This window comes from Anser cygnoides, chromosome 9 (assembly GCF_040182565.1).
Source record: "Anser cygnoides isolate HZ-2024a breed goose chromosome 9, Taihu_goose_T2T_genome, whole genome shotgun sequence".
NCBI classification, from domain to species: Eukaryota; Metazoa; Chordata; class Aves; order Anseriformes; family Anatidae; genus Anser; species Anser cygnoides.
In genome coordinates, this window is record NC_089881.1 from 23,316,895 (window position 1) to 23,335,933 (window position 19,039).

Genomic DNA, 19,039 nt, shown 5'->3' on the forward strand with positions numbered 1-19,039 from the left:
CCTAAAACAAAATCAATAAATGAAAAATAAAGTAAAATAAGTTTTCTAAAAACAGAAGCAATAAAATCTGTAACTTGTTTTCTGAAGAAAGGATCAAAGAGCAAATAGTACGTTTGAATGTTCATCTTTCACTTGTTGAGCTATTGAAAAGTGCTCAAGTTGAGCAAGAATTGAAAGAAAATATAAGGAATAAAAGTTTGTTTTGTGGATATTTTGCTGCCTGTTTTGACTTGACTCATTTCCTTTCAACACTGTTAGAATCTGTTTTAAAGATACAACCGGGTCTTCTATTTGGGAGATAAAAACACTTAGTTTTCAGATTCATCCTTTCTAAACACAGTATTGCCTTTAATTGTCATCTGTTTCATAATTAATAATCCAGATTTTCACACAATATTGTCTAGAGACAACCAGTCTCTTGTTTGATGTTCCTAGATGAAGCTTATGACTACTTGAGACTAAATTTCTCATCTTCAGTAAGTTACTTGCTAACTTCCAGTGATCAATCTAAATAACACAGTTGATGTGTGATGTGTGTGTACTGACAACTACCAAAGTTTCATCCTTTCCTGTCTCACTTTTCCTTTCCATACGTATCTGCCTTCTCAGTCAGACATTGCCTTGGCTCAGAGGGGTGGGGTCTTCCTCTTTCTGCATGTGCAAGACAAAGCATACCGCTAATTCCCAAACTACCTTTTATATTTTTTCTCTGACACTCTCTACTCTCTGTCTCCCTTGAGTTATCCTTGCTTCTGCCTTCTTGCCCTAAAATTTCATCCTGTCCTTGACTCACCAGATACTGGCACACATTCTGATTAGATCTGGATATCCCCCTCCACCAGTTAAATGAGTTTAATCTTTGTTGTCTGTCTCATAGTGTATAACATTCTGTGTTGCTGAACTGTAGTTGAAAGGCAGAATTTAGGTCAAACAGTAGGAAATAGAGTTAGAAAAGAGCTTCGGATATGTCTTGTCTGTTGTCTTATCTTTAGAATGTCATTCCTTACACGTTCTTGTCCATGTGTGTTGTCTTTTCTTGTTACAGATATATGTTTCAGGGCATATGTATTTGTCCTCCCTCTAGAATCTTATCTAGTAGTTTCCTAAATTATTGACATTTGTTTTACTGGAACAAATTATTTTGATTTGACTGTACTATTTCCTCTCTTACCTAAACATTGTCTAAGAATTGCCAAATTTACAGTTTTATTTTCACTTCTCCAGAACAAGACAGGAATATGTCCTAGTTTTACATGTTGTTGTGCTTGAGTTGGACCCTACATCGAGACTGTTCAGTTATTGTGACTTTTTATTTATTTATTTTGTGCTAATATATGCTAATATAGAAGAAGTCTAAATTACAAAATATATATTTTTTTCTAAATGTAACATTATTTACTATCTGGCTATCCTCAGTCATGTTTTTCATTGGAAAGACAGAAATAATGTCAGTGGTACAGCAGAGTCAACAGACTATCCACAGTGAACATAATTGTGAACACCACAGGATATTACAGTAGTTAATAAATATGTGCATTATTAAAATAGCTATAATAGTTGTAGCTGCTGGAAATTGCATCCAATAGTTTGTCTTACTGATAGGAAAAAAAAAAAGTAAGAATGTAAGAATTAATTTTTCCTATCTGTTTTGTTTCAGAGTGGTAGATCTTTCATTTAACAAAGTTTAAAAACGATAACTGTGATTCTTGTTTTCATAGTGTAGGTAGCTATCTAAGGAAAGTGAGCTCAAATGAAGAACTAATTTTTCATGGATTATCAAACAGCAAACAGGCTGTCAATGTTTGGCTGCTAAAAGAACATTTGAATTAGTCAATGAATACTGGTAAAAAGTGTAAGGTGCTCAAAAACTTTTCCTCGTATTTGATATTAAATTTTCTGTGCCCCTTAGGAACAGGCGTTTTTGATGTGTTAGAAGTCTTTGATTATGTTCAAAATAGGAACTGGAAATATTTTCCGATTAAGAAATGTGTCACAGTTTGGAATTCTTTGATTAGAATACATCATTTGACAATGTACAAGGTGGTGGCTTCTGACTTTCAGAGGAAGATGATGTTTTGCTGTGAAAAGGTAGCTGTGGAGATGTCAGTAGATGTTACTCATTGAACATGAGTATGCAAATTGAGAGTTCAAAAACAAAAGAAATATTGTGCCTTGGGAATATTTCCTTTGTTGTTTTCTTTTCTCTTTTCTTCTGGGGAGAGAGTTGTTAGGAAACTAAGAATATTAATTATTATAGGTATATAAACACATTCTGAGTTATGTCTATTTTATAAGGAGTATTTTTGTGAGATTATAAACTGCTGAACGTACTGCTTTTCCCTTATTGTTTGAAGTAAAATCAGTTCTGAAAAATTTACAAGATTAAATGAGAATGTAATTTATAACTCAGTGACTTTTCCTTGGTTATTCTGTAAGATAAGAGTTATGTGATAAATTAACTGCAAAAAGGAGTGGTAACGTGCTTCATAGTGAGTCATAAGTAAATCACAATGGTATTCAATGTAAAATATGTTTCATGAGAAAATTTGAGTAAGAGCACAAGGTTACATAGAAATGCCATTGTAATTTAGCATTTAGTTTACACTTACAGTTAAAACCTGTTTTGCAGCAGAAATATTTGCTAATATACTTGGAATACTCTGTTTCCTAGTACAGGTCTGGAGATCCTTGGCTGGACAGCTGAAGTGGAATCCCTAGTCCAAATAGCATTTATTCTACTAAACGTCTTGTAAGGTTGCTGGCTTTTGTTTGTTTGTCTGCTTGTTTGGTTTTGTTTTGCTTTGCTTTGTTTTCCTTTGCTTTTTCTCCCATATGTTTTCAAATGCAACCGTTCATCCTCTGCCACAAACAACAGCAACAACAACATACAAACAAACAAACAAAAAACCTACTTTAAACATTATTTTAATCTTAAAAAAAAAAATATGTCCATGTTCAGGCAACAGCTAACAGAACGGTGACTGTACCGAGTCCCAGTGCTCTAGGTCTGCCTAGTGCAAGCTGGCAAGATTTTCCCTGGCCTGTACACTAACTAGCAAACATTTTGCTTTCAATGTTATCTCTCTGCCCACTATATACCTCCAGCTTTATCCTATTTGTTGCACAACATTTACTAGAGATAAATATAGTGCAGGTAGACCTTGCATTTGCTTCTGATGATACCCTTCAGAACTGACCTTCAGTTCTCCTGTAATCTCATTGCAGGGTCTTACCTGGGCAGATGTTACCAAATTGTACTAAATTATACTGAGCTGTGGTGGTCTGGAGATAACAAGAATCTAAATGAGTAAGTGCATCCTACTTCCTTGCAACTTTCTAACAAAAGCTCTCCGCCTAGGCTAGAGGGATCTGAATTTGTAGCTGTGCAGATGTTTGCTGTTTGGCTGGCATCCACATAAAACTGTGCATGACTTGGAGATGGAAGAAACACTGTTACCTACCAGGTTTCCCAATTTTATAATTTTCTCTAGATATTAAAGTTTTATTCATTTGTCCCTGGAATTGGTTTAATCACTGATAAAAGTCCTGAGATGCGATGGGCACCATTTACATCAGGCCTCAAACATCAGTCTAAATTTGTGTTGCTGAAAGAAGGGAAGCTGGACCCATGGGTGCAGCTGGCTGCCTCTTGCCATAAGGTTGTCATCTGGATTCCAGGTTTGTAATCAGTCACAAAAAAAGACTTTTCAGTAGTTCTTGTAATTTTGTTCAAAGAGATGATTCTGAGCTTGTACCAGATTCAAAATACAAAGTTTTGTTTTCAGGCAGGACTAAGGGTGAAATCTACTGTACAGAAGTATGGGGTCAGATCTTGAGGTCACTGTCATTAAGAGCAGAATTTCAGTGATTCTGATTTTGAATAAAGCCTGTAGGTTTTGTCCCATGCTTTTTATAATTCAGCCAGGGCAGATTTCTTGCAACCCTATTCTCACACTGGCAGCTTTTATAATTGAATGTTTTCAGAATTTTAGACTCCCACAAAGCAAAAGGAAGGCTTTTTACAAACAAGTAAGCCTCAAGCAAGGAAACCAGTCAGCCTGGTAAAATCCATGCTGAAGAACACCTTCAGTGCAGATTCATTCAAGATAACCACTTTCTGCATCCCTTAATGTCCTCAATTAGCATATTGCCTCTTAGAAATAAATATGTATAAAAATACATAATGGGTGTGTGATATTAAAAATGATTCACAGCTCTGTCAATTACATTGAATCAAACATGAATGCTTAAAGAAAAACAGGAAAAACAGAAAAACAAAAAGAAACACAACACTAGCAGAGGTTAGAACACCAGAGGACTCCTACACAAGCACTCATTCAACCTTGACAGCAAGCATTAGGTAGGGCAATGGTCACAACTGGAGCTTAATAGGTAGCTGGCGAGATTTCTGCTGAGGAAGAAAAAGAGAAATTCACAGTAAGAAAGGAAAGTCTTTAATTTTGCACTGATTTTTGTGAGGTAAAATAGTCTATCATTAGAAAGTGACAGGTCATTTGATGTGCTAGCTGGAATTTTTGTTTGCAAGGTCTGGCTGCAACCTGAAATGATGCAGGCTCCAGCCAAAACAACTCTTACCATGCTATCTGGATCTTTCCAGCACAAGGTTTTCCATGTTTAAATGCAACATCACGCTGACTTCATTATTAGTTAAATGGCAGAGAAGCATACATCTTTTCCTTGAAAATAATTTTTGAATTAATTAAATCGTTTACAACACTTTCATGTGTCAAATTTAATGAGAAAGGTCTAATTCACCCTAGACACAGTACTATTTATAAACAACACTTTCATGAAAACAATTTTTCAAAGCAATTGTACCTTTGCATGCTACACTGTTCTGCTTATATTGCAAAAATATTTCTCTCCTTTAGGTTGACTTTATATTAAATATTGAATTTGTTTGTTAATAATACCAAAGCACCCATTCCATCCATAGGTATAATTCAGTTTGCTGTGATTGGTAAATCTATCCTGATAATGTGAGTTATGCCAAATTTCTTGATTTTTTTTTTTTTGTGTTCCTCTCTGAAAGCAGCATGCAAAGCAGAGAAAATATGCAGCTGGTTTACTTAAACTCACCTCTACTTTGACAATAAATAATGATATTACTTAAGAAGCTGTTCATGAATCCATCAAATTAGCGTTATTGAGTACAAGTGTTATGTCTTATAAGTCACTAATTATTAACAAGCTTTTTGCTGATTCATAGTTAAAGATAAGCTTCTCTGTGAAGCCCTTGATTACAGCAAGCAGAAGGTGCAATGGTTTGAAAAATATAGATGATTCAGACAGCATATTCAAAAACATCCATGGCTTAAAAGCTGGATTTGTGGAGTTTTAAAAACACTTAAATTTAATTCTTAGAAATCACTGACACTGTCATTGCTAATGAAAATACTGAGGTATTTGAATTTTGCTAATAAAGTCCTAAAGACATCTCTTTTTCTTTCTCATAGCACACAAACGCACCACCAAGCTGTGACATTTCTGAATTTCTTGGTGTTTATGCTCTGAATGAGTTAACAGATTAGATCTTCTGAATGTTCTTTCTCTGGGTCTCATACAGCAGTATGAGTACAGCTATATTGTTTCAGTTGTATTTGCCACAGACCAAATGAATATCCTTTAAACTCTTTTCAGGATGTCTAAATTGAGATAAAGTATTTTGGTGTTCATGCAGTTACTGAATGGTCTGGTTGTCATTTCATCTGCAAGAAAAAAAAAAAAGAAGAATTAAAAAAAAAAGAATTAGAATCTGGGTACAATATTTATATTGGAGTATGCTTTAACTGCTAACACTCCATAAAAAGGCAATGAGTATGTTAGAGCACTTTATTTCACCCTTAATCTTGTAGTGCTAACCTAACTCTGTGCAGAATGAAGTTCTAAAGTTGCACCCAGGTAGAAGTATCCGAATGTTAGCAAATTCAGCTATTTTAAAAAGGCTGAAGGAGATAGAACTGTGTTTTGTGCAGCATTTGCTCAGCCTGTAGAATTAATTTCTGAAGAAGCCTAGAAACTCAGATATTGTTGCAGACACTGATTTTGTTAAATGAAAGCCCGACCATTAGTAATTTTGTGATCAAGCAAGTAGGTTTTGTACAGAACATGCACAGTCAGATCTCTTGCCTTGACCTACTATAAGCATCACCACAAGTTTCCATCACTGCATGAAACCATCACAAAATGTGTGAGACTGTGGGCTTTTTGAAAAGCATGACATTTCAAAATTCTCTTTTCAGAGCTGCTAGGACATCTTTTTTTTACTTTCTCTTTAGCAATGGAGAATCGAGTTGTTGTAACCACTAACAGAAAGATGTAAAAATAATACATGAATAGTAACACCTTTGAAGAATTCTACCACAGAATTAGAGGCAAGATTCAAGATGGGTATATTAAAATACGGGAGCAGTGCTAGTCAGGATTTCTGAGTCTCATTTCAACTCAAGGCAGTTTGTTAAAACAAAGAGGGATTATGTTTATCTTCCTGTTAATCAGATTAGATGTTTTCCTTTCATTTTCTCCGTTAATCAGTCTTTGATTTCTTCATGGCCAACTTGCAGTGCAGTGGCTTTTAGAGTTAGTAAACAAAGTAATGAATGAAATAAATAAAAGAAACCCTAGGCTGCTGAGATGGGTTATTTCAATATCCCCTTGGATAAGCCTTCTGACTCATTAACAGAGTCTTTGCTGAGCTGCTAGACCTTTTAAATTCAGTGCAGTGCACTTATCTCTGTTCATTTGGAAGGAATAGTGCTTGATTTAGTTATTTCACATGGTAATGTATGTCAGTTGATAATTTTCCTTAGCTTACAAAGATTACATATTACCTTGCATTTACATTTGATTTGCTGTCACATATCAACATTCAGGAGCTTGTGGATTAAATATAAATAGAGTGTGCCTGCTTGCTACTCCAATTCCAGGGAGTTAATAGCTAAGGGTGAATTACAGCAATTGAGCCCGAGGAAGGTTATGTTTTGTAAAATTTCACAGAGTTTTCCCCATAGGCCCCCAAGCTTTTCAGATAAGTTGGGGAATATATGCACTCATATTTTCCAACGTTTGTAAGCAGATCTCACTATGCTTGTACTGCAATCCAGAAACAGGACTTCAAGTCAGCTATGTGTAATTGAACCAAGTCTAAATAAAATGCGAGTATTTAGCGATATGATGGTGACAGCCTGTAGCTGACTGACTGGAAATTCAGTTTGGATGCCAGAAAAAATATCTGGTTAAATAGCCAACAGGGAAAATGGTGTATTCTGCCTATCCTTCTCTCAGGAGATGAGTTAGTTTAAAACTAGTTTGTGTCAGTAGGCATACTCTCAAGGGAACCATTGAAAGTGCATTAGACTTGAGCTTATGTGTTTTTAGCCTGTAGGCATGGATCCAGCTGGAATAAATTGGCATCTGCCCAGAGAGATGGGCAGGTCCACGGTGAACTGCAGCCGCTGAGGATCAAAGCTTGTCGATGGTAAAGTATTAATGCAGTAGCTGTGCCTTCAGTCATCCCCAGTTAATGCAGCGGCAGCGTGGTTTTATGAGTAACTAGTGCCTTGTAGGAAATAAATGTGCTACCTTATTGCTAACATTTGGAATTGTAGGAAAGGGATGAATAGTTGCTGGAGCAGGCAAACATGTGCCCTACATGACATTTAGGGTATTTTCCAACTAAGTTCCAGTAGAAAAGAAAAAGAAAGAAAAGGAAAGAAAAGAACATATTCTGAACAGGACCGCTGGCATCTTCTCTGTGGTTGCTCATAATAACAGAGCCTGTATTTCCCACAGTCCCGTGGACTTGCACTGCAGACCAATTTTCACTGGCTGGTTCACAGAGCAGTGTTTGCCTATGGGCTCCTTTTAATGTTAGGGAAAGATTGTGTTTACATCATGCTCAATTCAGTAGTGCCAGAGACTGGCCTGCAGAACAGCTGAACTCTAGGACACACTTTATGGTTGTAGAGCACTGTGGTTTTTGTGTTCCCACCCCTCTCCCCCCGAATAATCTCCTGGGCTTATTCTGACATGAGTTATCACTCAGACTTTGGTGGAAATGCCTTAGGACCACACAGCTTAGGCATAGCTGATGACCAGTGAATCTCTGTGGGGCTGTCATTTTAACACTCCTGTAGGCATCCACACAATCTGTACCACCCTATTCAGATTTGTGTCTTTCATGGCATATTGTCAGGGTGTCATCTGAGTGCTAGCAATGCACTAACACGTGGCCAGCCACTGTACATTTTTGTTGCACACTAATCTCTCTTCCAGATTGAGTTTAAAATATTGATCTACAACTTTGTGATAGGTTTTCTAGGTGATATCCACTGCTTTCAGGGCTGATTTAGGATATTTTCTTCCAAAGCTGCCATCTTTAGAGATCTCAGAGAAAAACATCTTCACACAATTTTGTCAAACAATTCAGATTCCCTTCTCTCTCTCTTTCCTTTTTTTTTTTTTTAAGACTCTCAGTTTCATGATTCTTTATTCTTTTTTATTATTATTCTTTTTTGTTAAGTTAAGATGAGGCAGTGCTAGTACCTAGCTGAAATGTTTGATCCTTGGGTGCATTGTTCCAAGACTTGCAAGTGATGGACTCCAACCTCTATAGAAATATCACTGTGAATTACTAAGGGCTGCTGTTTTGGTACATTACGCTTTACGACTTTGGAAGAACTTTAATATCAGAAATACAGAATGCTAACATTAACCCTTCAAAAGGCTATCTGAATGCACCATAAGGAGTAACGTCAGCTTCAGTAACTTCAACTGCTATATTTTTGGCAACAAAATTCTATTCTCCTGAAATGCTTTTTGCCTCAGTTACCAAACTTCTTCAGTTAATCAATCTTATTCACTCTGTCATTGCTTGCTTGCTTGCTGTTAGAAGCTGCGGCGGTGTACTCCCCCATGCCCCCCTAGCCGGCTCCTTCACTCATAACCCTGCTTGGGTGATAAAGATCAGTGCTGATCGTTTGGCAGCCAGCTGAAAGCATCTCGTTGTGATAGCCAAATTGGGCTCAAGGTGGATTTGGGGGAGATAAATCCAAGGGCTAATAGAGCACGCACCAACCAAACAAGGCAGTACACAAATACGAGTAGTTGTCAATCATTTTATCCCATAAATAGGGGACAGCCCAGAGCCCATTAGTACTATAGTGGGCTGCATGCCAGGATCTTCCCCTTGAGCAGGGATGTGTCTCAGGGTTGCTCCTCGTTATTGAGAGATTCCTCTACCTGTGACAGATACGCAGTAAGTGACTAAAAGCTAGCTTGTTGAAACTGTGCGAGTAATTTGCTATGCATGCTGAAACATTGTAATTTTAGCTAAGCGATATAAAGGAGTGATTGTGTATATAATCCGTTAGGCACAAACTGTTAAGTCTGGGATTGAGATAGGATACAGTCATATCTAGACTCCTTGGAGTTTGGATGACAAAAGGAACTCTGTTCTGAACCTCGTGACTCAGTGTGAGGGTCTCCCTGATGCTTTTAGTCTGACCCTGTCCTCTGTGCAGTAAATAATCAAGTGACCTAGCCATCACGAATCTGCTTAATGTTGCATTTACCATTAGAGCTTTATTAAGTCACTGTCTTATTCACGATTAAGCCCTGCTAAATCCCTATTTTCTTCAATAAATATATTGCTGCTTCTCTCTTATGAGTGAAGTGAATAATTCCCTTGTTGACAGAAGCAAATAAGCTGGTCAACAGCAAGTCTTTCCACCTACTATCTAGTCATGATCACTTGACCTGGTAGAAAGGTAACTTTTATTTTATTTTATTTTATTTCAGTCAGAATAGGATGGTTGGAAATGAGTGGTATAGACCTTGTCCATTCCCATCAAAGCTGATGGAAAGACTCCAGGTATTATGAAGAGGCTTAAGTTCAGTCCAGCAGTGAGCAGTATATTCATCATGTAGATGTGCTGTAGGCCATTGAGTGACTCATGACACAGTTTGAGACTGCTGGTATGTGTGTTAGCAAACAAACCAAAGAGGAAAGTTATCTTCAACTTCATATTTCTGTCTAACTTCCCAGAACACTGTATGATAAACAGCACCTCCTTTTTTTTTTTTTTTTTTTATGAAGTGGTTTTCAAGTAAGGTCAAAACAAATGAATATGGAAATAAATGGGCTCTTTAATTGCAGACAACATTATAGCTTTTTCATAAAATACCTCGGATCATTTGAATTCATCATTTGCAAGAATAAGAGGAATTGTTGTGCACTTAAAGTGTCACTCAGTAAGGCACCACTCACAAAAGGATTAAGTTAGGGCATGAACTGTCTGTGTGTGCACCAGCCATGCTCCCCTTTGCCCTAAGAAAAGACTACCCTTGAAGGGCAAATTTTGACCTGCAGGGCACCATGGAGACAGAATTATTCATTTAGTCAATTACTGTAGATTAGCGGATGAGCTCTAACTTCTAGAGATATTATAAAATAGAGTCAGCTTCATAGGAAATTTTTTCATCTGCTTGCCATAAATCTCACCAGGTTGTCTCCTGCCACGTTTCAGATACTATTGGCATATAATAATGGATTTACTGCTTTTAAAACTAAATTGGATCTCCATCACAGGAACGATATACAAGCAGAGAGCAAATGCAGATAGTGCAAAGGTTTCCTATCTCTTAAAACCTCTGGTAAGGTCAGTCATTTTTGAAGAGAACTCAAATATCTGAGGAGGGAAAGAGGTAGGGAAGAGGCTGCAAGTAGAGCTTCAGGATATGAAGAGCAGTCAGTCAGTGTACCCATTGACCAGTCACATCAGTTCTTTGTCCAATTGCTAATGCACAGAAGCTCTAGGAAAATCTAGAAAAAAAAAAAGTGCCCCTTTTTTTTAAAAAAAAATATTTATTTTTGATAAATTTGCTAGAAAGCAGCTTTTGGAAAGATATCAGAGAAATGCAGGTGCTGGGGTTATGTTCTGAAAAAAACACATCCAGTTTTATTTCTGCTTTTCTTTCCTTTTATTAGTAATTTTGTTTGGATATTTTTTTCACGAAACTTTTAATTTGTTGCTTTTTGCTGTCCTTACTTGCACATTTTAAACATATACTGTATTTCTTTGCTGTGTCTCTTATTTTCAGAGTCCAGAGCAAAGAATGCACCAGTGTTAAAACAAAGGTCTTGCAAAATTGCTGAACACATCCACTGCAAAAAGTTTTCTAAAAATAACTACTCAGTGTTCACAGTCCCGTGTGTTTATTTGTGGTTCAAAGATGTCAAAGTCAGGTTTTCCCGAGCTGTTCTAAAGTCTTCCTGCATATTGGATCATGGATTATGTATTTTCTGTAGACTGGGCATGCCTTCTGTCAGAAAGCTATAATGGGAAAAAAAAAATAAAAAGTGAAACAACACAAAGTATGGAACATATAACCATTGAGGCAGCGGTGTGCAAAAGCAATTTACTACAAAGTACATTTTACAGTTACACGCGGCCAACATTATAACCAAATAAATAGTTCTTGCAGCATTTTTATAATTGCCCTTGTGCTTGTTTTTCACATCACATGAATCCCTGAGGCTTCTGCCAAGAATCTAGGGTCTTGTTTAAGTTTAATGTATGTTATCACTTGAGGCTAGCTTACAGTGCATCGTATGTAATTATATGCCAAATACTTTTATTTTGATTTTTTTTATCATTATTTAGAGGTGCTCCAGGCCAAGTAGCATGTCCTTGTGAAAATTTAGCAGCTACCGAAGCAATGACTATAATGATTGTACTTTGCATAACACCAACAGTCAAAACCTTAAAAAGCTAAATAATACAAAACATTAGTGGCTGGTCTTTTTTTTATGCATCTCAGCTACTTTAGCAGATGTAATATTATTAGCGTCTTCTGTTCACAATAAAGTAGATATGCAATCAGTAGGGGTAAGAGACAGATTTACAGAATATGAAAATGGCCTGTAAAAGATTATTCACAACAGCAATTAACAATTGCTGAAATTTGGAGCAGGAGAAGTGTTTTGTAAACAGGAAAAAACATGGTTTATTTCTAGAACTTAATTGAGGCAAAGTACTTTTTTCTAAATGCCAATGCTGTATACCACTTTGCGGGTGGAATCACGTCCGTGGCAGGTGGTTGGTGAAAATGACTGGAACAGCTTGCTGCTCATAGCCAAAGGAGTTTTCCTGATATTTCAAGTGCCGGGGATCTGTGTTGCGTAAAGGATTTATAACTGGCAGGTTTTAGGAACAACTGAGTGCAAACTGGTTCAGCATGGCAAAGCCTTATCTATGCCACACTTCCAGCTGGCTGTAAACCATTTAAATCAGTTTTGTGACTGGCTGCTTTGGTAATTGTGCTTTGCTTTCTTTTTTCTTCTCTTGTTTTGGCAAATGCCTCTGATTCAACCAAAGTCTGTTTTGTTCATGCTTTGGGTTTGCTAACTTAGTTCCAATTGGTTAAGCCTGTGCCATCAGGTTACTGGGACCTGCTAAGAATGATATTTGGTCTACAGACGTTTCAATAAGAGGATGATGATGACAATCTCCCTGAATACCAAACTACACTTAGAAATCTGCGGCTGCTTTACAAGATTTTTTTGGTTAAATCTCAAAGAATTCCTAAAACGTCTTCATATGACATCCTATTCTCATAAAGAAAGAGAGATTATATAGAGAGAGACCATGCTGTCAAGATGTCAAATTGATCTTGAATCAGGAACAGAATCTTATGTCTTCTGTTACTCATTATAATTATTCCATTATTTTATTATGTTTCTGCATCACAATTATGAAATCACTACCTGAAATGAAACAGAAATTGAAGGCTAGATTCTCACTTGACATAAAAAAAAAAAAAAATCAATGTCAGAAGCCATGAGTAAGACTGAAGTCGGAGAGACCAGAGTGATTTACATTGTTTTTTGACTCTTTTCTTAAAGTTATATGTTACAGTTCATATGGATTGGTTGTCTGTTCTCAGTGATATTTAACACAAAAACTGTAGTCATTACAGTGGGCTTTCTTTTTTTGTTCCTTTTATTTTGGAAACAAATTGAATGATCTGTAGAATGATGTGATAAATCAGTCAATTTACATTTGGCAGAATAAAATTAACATTGCCATTACTTCATAATACGGCATGGCTGTGATTATGGAATTGATTTCAGAATAAGGCTGATACATTACAATTTTGTTAATATTGAACTTTAAACAAAATGATGAATTGCTGATCAATGCAGTTGAAGAAGCAACTTAGAAAAAAAAAACACCATTGTTCACTTTTTAAATTGTTTTATTTTACTGGGCCTACATATGAGGAAGTTCCTATAAATAATATTACATTTAAACCATGGATACTTGTGTAATTCAAATTTCCGTTTCTTCTGGTAGAGAAATCATACCACCAGAGATACCTCTATTATGTCTGATCTCAGATATATGTGTAACTGAGCAGATAACAGCTAGTGTATGCACTTCTTTTCCCTAGCAAATCTCTGTAATAATAGAAATAGAGAAAATGTTAAAATGGACACAACCTGACCCTAGGCTGGGAAAAGAGGTCTCTTATCCTCTGTGTAACTTACTGGGCATCCTTCTCACAAATCATCACCATCCAGAAGAGAAATATTAATTTGTTAATGTAACGATGCCACATTCTGATGAATGCTTATTCTTATTTCATATTCAATTTCATCCTTATTTCATAGCAAAAGAGAACAGAAGTTACCTCTTTTAGAGTGAGAAGGATTTACAACTGAAAATGAATATTTGTAAAATATTGCTTTTCACATACTTTCTTTCAGCTATTGTTTTCACAACTCCTGTAATAATAAATAAAAACAAAAGAAAACAAAACATAAATGACAACCAAATGGCAGCTTGCTAAATTTCCAGTGAATTGAGATGAAATCAATTGCTAAATCAAACTAAATTCATTTGGATGTAACTTTGAGAAGTGCTTATAATCTTTCTCTTTACCTAAAATATTCTCTTTAATACGGACAGGATAATAATTATTAGTCATGTCTCTAATGAATCCCCAGAATGAAACGCTGCTCCAAAGTGAACACAATATGTTCAGTCTCTTGGAAGAAATGTTGAATAGGACTAAAAAGGCTTTTTGCTCATGCTGTGCAGTTTCATTAATGTAAGTGGGAGTCCCAGAGATGTTCACTGACAACTGTTGGAACGCTGTCTTGGGAAATACTGGCACTCCTCAGAGAAGGGATGTGAAAATCCTCTGCTTGGGCAACTTTCCATAACCAATGGGTTATTCCACAAGCATTCTTCTGAAATCGGTTGAGGCATTCAACGCATGTGAAAATAGACATGCCACCATCCTTTGTCAAATGTTCTTGAACTCTATCCAGCAAGAAGGCTTACCAAAATGAGGCATTGCTCTGTGACTAGAAAGTGCAAACAGAGAACCAAATGTTTGTTTAGTTTGAATTTATTAATTTGTCACCAATTCTACCTTTTGTACAGGAGCTGTTGAAGTACAAAATCTCTGTGTAACCAATTAAAACAGTACCATGCTAACAAATGTTACCCTTTGGGTAACTCTCCAGTAGAGGTTGTTTCTTCATTAAATTACTCCAGGAAAGTCAAATACATATTTCAGCAAGATGAAAGAATGCAAATATCAGGAGAGAGATTTCTTTAAGATTTTAGCCAGGGCTTTAGAAATTCCACTCTCCTAGCCCCTCGGAGTCATGCTTGGCGCTATGCCTGTCGCTTGCTGTGCTTTTCACTACAGGAAATCCTGACTTTCAGCATCATGGGGATTAGACTATTAAAAGTGTCCTTTAATAGCAGATTCAGGAATTATACAGCCTGGGACTTGAGGTCATTCTAATTCTGCAAAGAACTCCTAATGAAACATTTTGCTACACCTTTGTCCAGGTTATGCGAAGTACTAGTTTTGCATTTTTTTCCTCACAATGTTTTATCCTATGCTATCTGTTCAAATTTTAACTAGCACAAGTTTGGGAAGGAAAGGGACTAGAAATTGCTATTTGCTTTTCTCCAACGCTTTTGTCAACAGTTGTAGTCTGCACACTGAGGCCACACAGTTCTCTGATACTGCATCACAGAGGAATTGGCCACAGATATGTGCTTTGGTACAGTCAGAAAAGCGCATTTGAATTTCACGTCTGTTATGCAAAAAGGAGTGAGAGACACGCTGAGACAGGACATTTTTTCTGACTGTTATTCGTTGAGGCTGAAGGTTCAGATCTGCAGGATTAGCCTGTTTTATTTTTGAACTTATTGGTGCCAAACCTGAAGCACACACAGACAAAAAAAAGGGAAAATATTGATAGGATAATATTCAGGATTTGTAACATTTTTTTTTTCTGAGGAACAGAAAACTATTTAGGAATGCTTTCTTACAAAGCAATTGTCTTGTATATGGCAAATGGGCCATTCTCTTTTGTTGTACATATCAGCTGAAAGCCTGATACCTACATGAGCCAAGCAAAGACTTGTAGATAGGGACACTTTTTATTCCAGTTCAGGTAAATAATTCTTTTAGTTGCTAAATATTTTTCACACTAGTAGAGATGTCCAATGTTACTGAGCTGTAGTGAATTATAGCAGGAATTTTATAAACCGTAGCCTCTATCAAATGAGAAACTTAATATATGCTTCACCACTAAAGGTTTCCTCCAGTGGTTGAAGCAGCATTTCAGGAGCCTCCAGTGAAACAGAGTAACATATTTTTGCTCAAAAAGTCATCAAAACCAGAGAGCTTATGATCTTTATCAGCAAATTATTTGCATTTCTTTTACTGCAGAATCAGAGACAGGAAAAAGAGACAGAATGAAACAAACAAACAAACAAAAAAAGATGTAGAGCTGTTTGGCAGAGGTTCTAAAACAAAGACTCGAGTGTATTTATGGTTATAATTTTGCACAGACCACTTGGTGCTCTAACACCGTGCTGCTGATCACAACATAAATCACACTTTAATTTTAATCTTTGCAATTCTTCAGTAATTTCAATATCAAAAATAATTCAGCACTGACACTATTGGTTTACAGGTAAGTGAAACAAGAATGGAGGAGACTTAGTAATGGATTAGCTGGCCTGTCAACAGAGGCAGAAAGATTCATGTTGTCTTCTCTATGTTTCTATCACATGCACAGGGCTATAAATAACAGTAACAGCTAATCAGACACAGGAAAGATATATGCTGTTATTGAAAATCAGTTATTTGTACCATCTAAGCTTTAAAAATTTAACCAGTAAAAGGGAGTCTATTTTTTTTTTAAAAAAAAAAAAGCATTTTACTGCTTCTTTTGCATAACCTTACCTATTTAAATGCTTTTCTATTGAACCATATTTTCTTTTTTTTTCACGGTATAATATATTTTTTAATAAGTGTTTTTGCAATTCTGGAGCAATGTTTTTAGGAAAATAATATTCAACTAAGCAAGGCGTTTTATGTTTGTTTGTGTTTTTCTTTGAACATTGTAAGACTAGAATTTTCTTTATTTTCCTGCTAAATGTGAAAAAACATGATTGTCTGCCCAGTTGTTGCATTTCTTAGTCTTACGTTGTTCACTCTGACACTGGAATTTTGAGAAATGTCTGATCATTAGGAATTTCAAGTTTACAGCAGTCCCTGAATGCTGCTTTCCATTCTGAACCCAACAATTCTATGGGATGAACAAGCAACTAAATCTACATTATGGTGGTGGTGTCAGTGATGGAACAGGCAAAGTCTGACAAATCTCTTTCCTTGCAGATATTCAAAATACTACTGGATGTGACCATGAGTAACCTGATTTAACTTTGGCATTAGCCTTGGTTTGAGTGAGAGAATGGAGCACAGCCAATGACCCAGAAGTCCATTCCCACTTGAATTATGTTATGATTCTACATGGAGACCTCTATCTCTTGGTAAGCATTTTCTAATTATCTCCTAAATCTATTTTCCTCTCCTTTTATCCTAAACCTGGCTTAGGTTCTGTTAGATTACTTCTAAGAGAAGCACAAATGCTCTTGAAGGCTCTACTTAGAATACAAAGCCCTCAATATTCAGTTTTATTTTTCCTTGTGCTTATTCATTCTGTTGACTGAATTTTTTCCATCACATTAAATCGCTATATGGAGCTACTAATTCAATGTAGATAATAATATTAATTTCCCTTGTGCTAAACTTTAAATCCAGAATATTGACACATCCATTCTATTAAGTTTGTGATTTGTGGTGTAATGTCAGTATGCTGCAATGAAAAACACAATGACAAATCGCTCTGTGTTGATAAGTCTGTGAGCAAGTCTTCTTCCCTCTCCTTCTTGTTCCCAGTTGTTATAATGGTTCCTGAGTAAATGCTAAAACTGTTTAGTAGCACACTGACACATATCTTTCAAAACAGCTTAAGATCTTTAGAGAAACAGACATGATTGGAAAGGTGCCAGTCCTGGTCATGGTATACTTGGCTGCATTTGTGAGATTACAGAGCATAACCCAAACCAGCCTATGATTCTGTGGTATAATTTTGAAGGCAAAGTATGTTACTGTATCGTAGACTACTCCGATATTAGGATAGAAGCATGAGGTCTAAAACTCTTCTTTTAATTTCAGTTGAAATTATTTACTATCAAATCTCCATCCTCATTCAGGGATTTAAATATAAAAATACAAAATGTTCAGCAATGATGGACAGAATGATATTCCAACCATATTTTTTTTTGTGTATACTGAATGTACTCTACAGATGCCTGCTGACATCCGTAGGAGAGGTGAAATCACAGGTACAGATCACGGTCTTTGTGAAAAAGAAATGGCAATACAACAGAGTGCTTGGGCATGTAGAGACTACTGCTTCCTTGTCCTTATAGCCGAAAAATCTAACTGAAATGGACTTTCAGAAAGGTCCTAAACTGTGTTTTTTAACTTTCAGTCCTCTTTGCACAAATTACTGCTTATGATAGGCTTCATTACTTTCTTGAAATCTGGCCATAATCAGTAGTAGAGAAAGAAGGAGTGCTTTTGATTATTTCTTTGAAGAAACACTGCATACTCACCTCACCAAACAGTAATTGTACATCACTTTTCTCTGACATGTTCTAAAATAAAAAAAAAAAAAAAAAAGAAAAAGCATCAGAGAGTAAGGTAAAGAGACTAATCTTGTTGAAACATTACATTCAAGCTAATGGCTTACGTTAGAGGAAGATCATACTTTAGGCTCAGAAAAACAGTTTAGTCCGTGACTGGTATACGAGAGCTGGATCATGGAAATCTGAGTTCGCAATCTCCTACAATGCTTTGTGAGGGTGGTTTAGACATCAGGTAAACAAGGATAGTCTAAGCCATATCCCATATTTAGGTATCACAATGCCTAACATGATAGATCTTAGGTGGGACCTACAGGTGCAGTACAAACAGGAGTGCAGCTCAATACCAGAACTCTTAACTTACAGTACTCTTTTATGTAAAAAGAGGCCAAAAATAAACCCATAATGCATTCTGAGTATTCATGGCTTGGTATAGGTACTGTACTGTAAGAAGTCTGCAGAGCTGGGACAGCTGTCAGTTGTAAAGTTTCTCTTTTTTTTTTTTCTTGTTTGTTTTTCAATTCTTCACTAAAGAAGGCAAAAATGCTGATTCTTCTGGAATGCCTGCAGTGTTAGCCACTTCATATTGTTCAGTAGCAAGATTACCAACTCCTACAGCTCTTGCTTTTTAAAAAGACGCTGAAATAATGTCTACTCCAAAAGACCAGACCATAAATACCAATGCGTTAGATAAAGTTAATGCATCATTTCCTGTCATGTCCTACAGCATTTGCAGGTTTGGCTGGAAACAGTTTAGATGGCAATTTCAGGCTCTCAGCTCTAAAGCAGAGGTGTAGATCTTGTCGAGGCATTGAAAAGGAGGAAGAAGTTGCTGAACATACAAGAAAAGGATGGTTTATGTTTGTGTAGTCTCTGTTCTATTATTTCCCTTCTACTTGCAATTGTAGTTTTTTAACTGTTTCTCTTGCTACCTGAAAAGGTAATATTTTTGCTTCATCTTGAGATCAGCCCTCAAGAGCACATCATTA

At 36.3% G+C, this 19,039-nt stretch overlaps 1 long non-coding RNA gene across 3 annotated transcripts in view; it reads left to right on the plus strand.

Moving 5' to 3' along the window:
- The first annotated feature begins 3,040 nt into the window (after positions 1 to 3,040).
- Positions 3,041 to 19,039, plus strand: part of LOC136791467 (uncharacterized) — a 43,039-nt gene continuing 27,040 nt past the window's right edge. The window contains exons 1-2 of one of the 3 annotated variants that reach the window (XR_010833628.1): positions 3,041 to 3,307; positions 16,735 to 16,889. This is a non-coding gene — a long non-coding RNA (uncharacterized lncRNA). Of the gene's footprint in view, positions 3,308 to 8,486; positions 9,278 to 16,734; positions 16,890 to 19,039 lie in introns of those variants that run through there. The other 2 variants (XR_010833627.1, XR_010833626.1) reach the window with 2 other exon arrangements.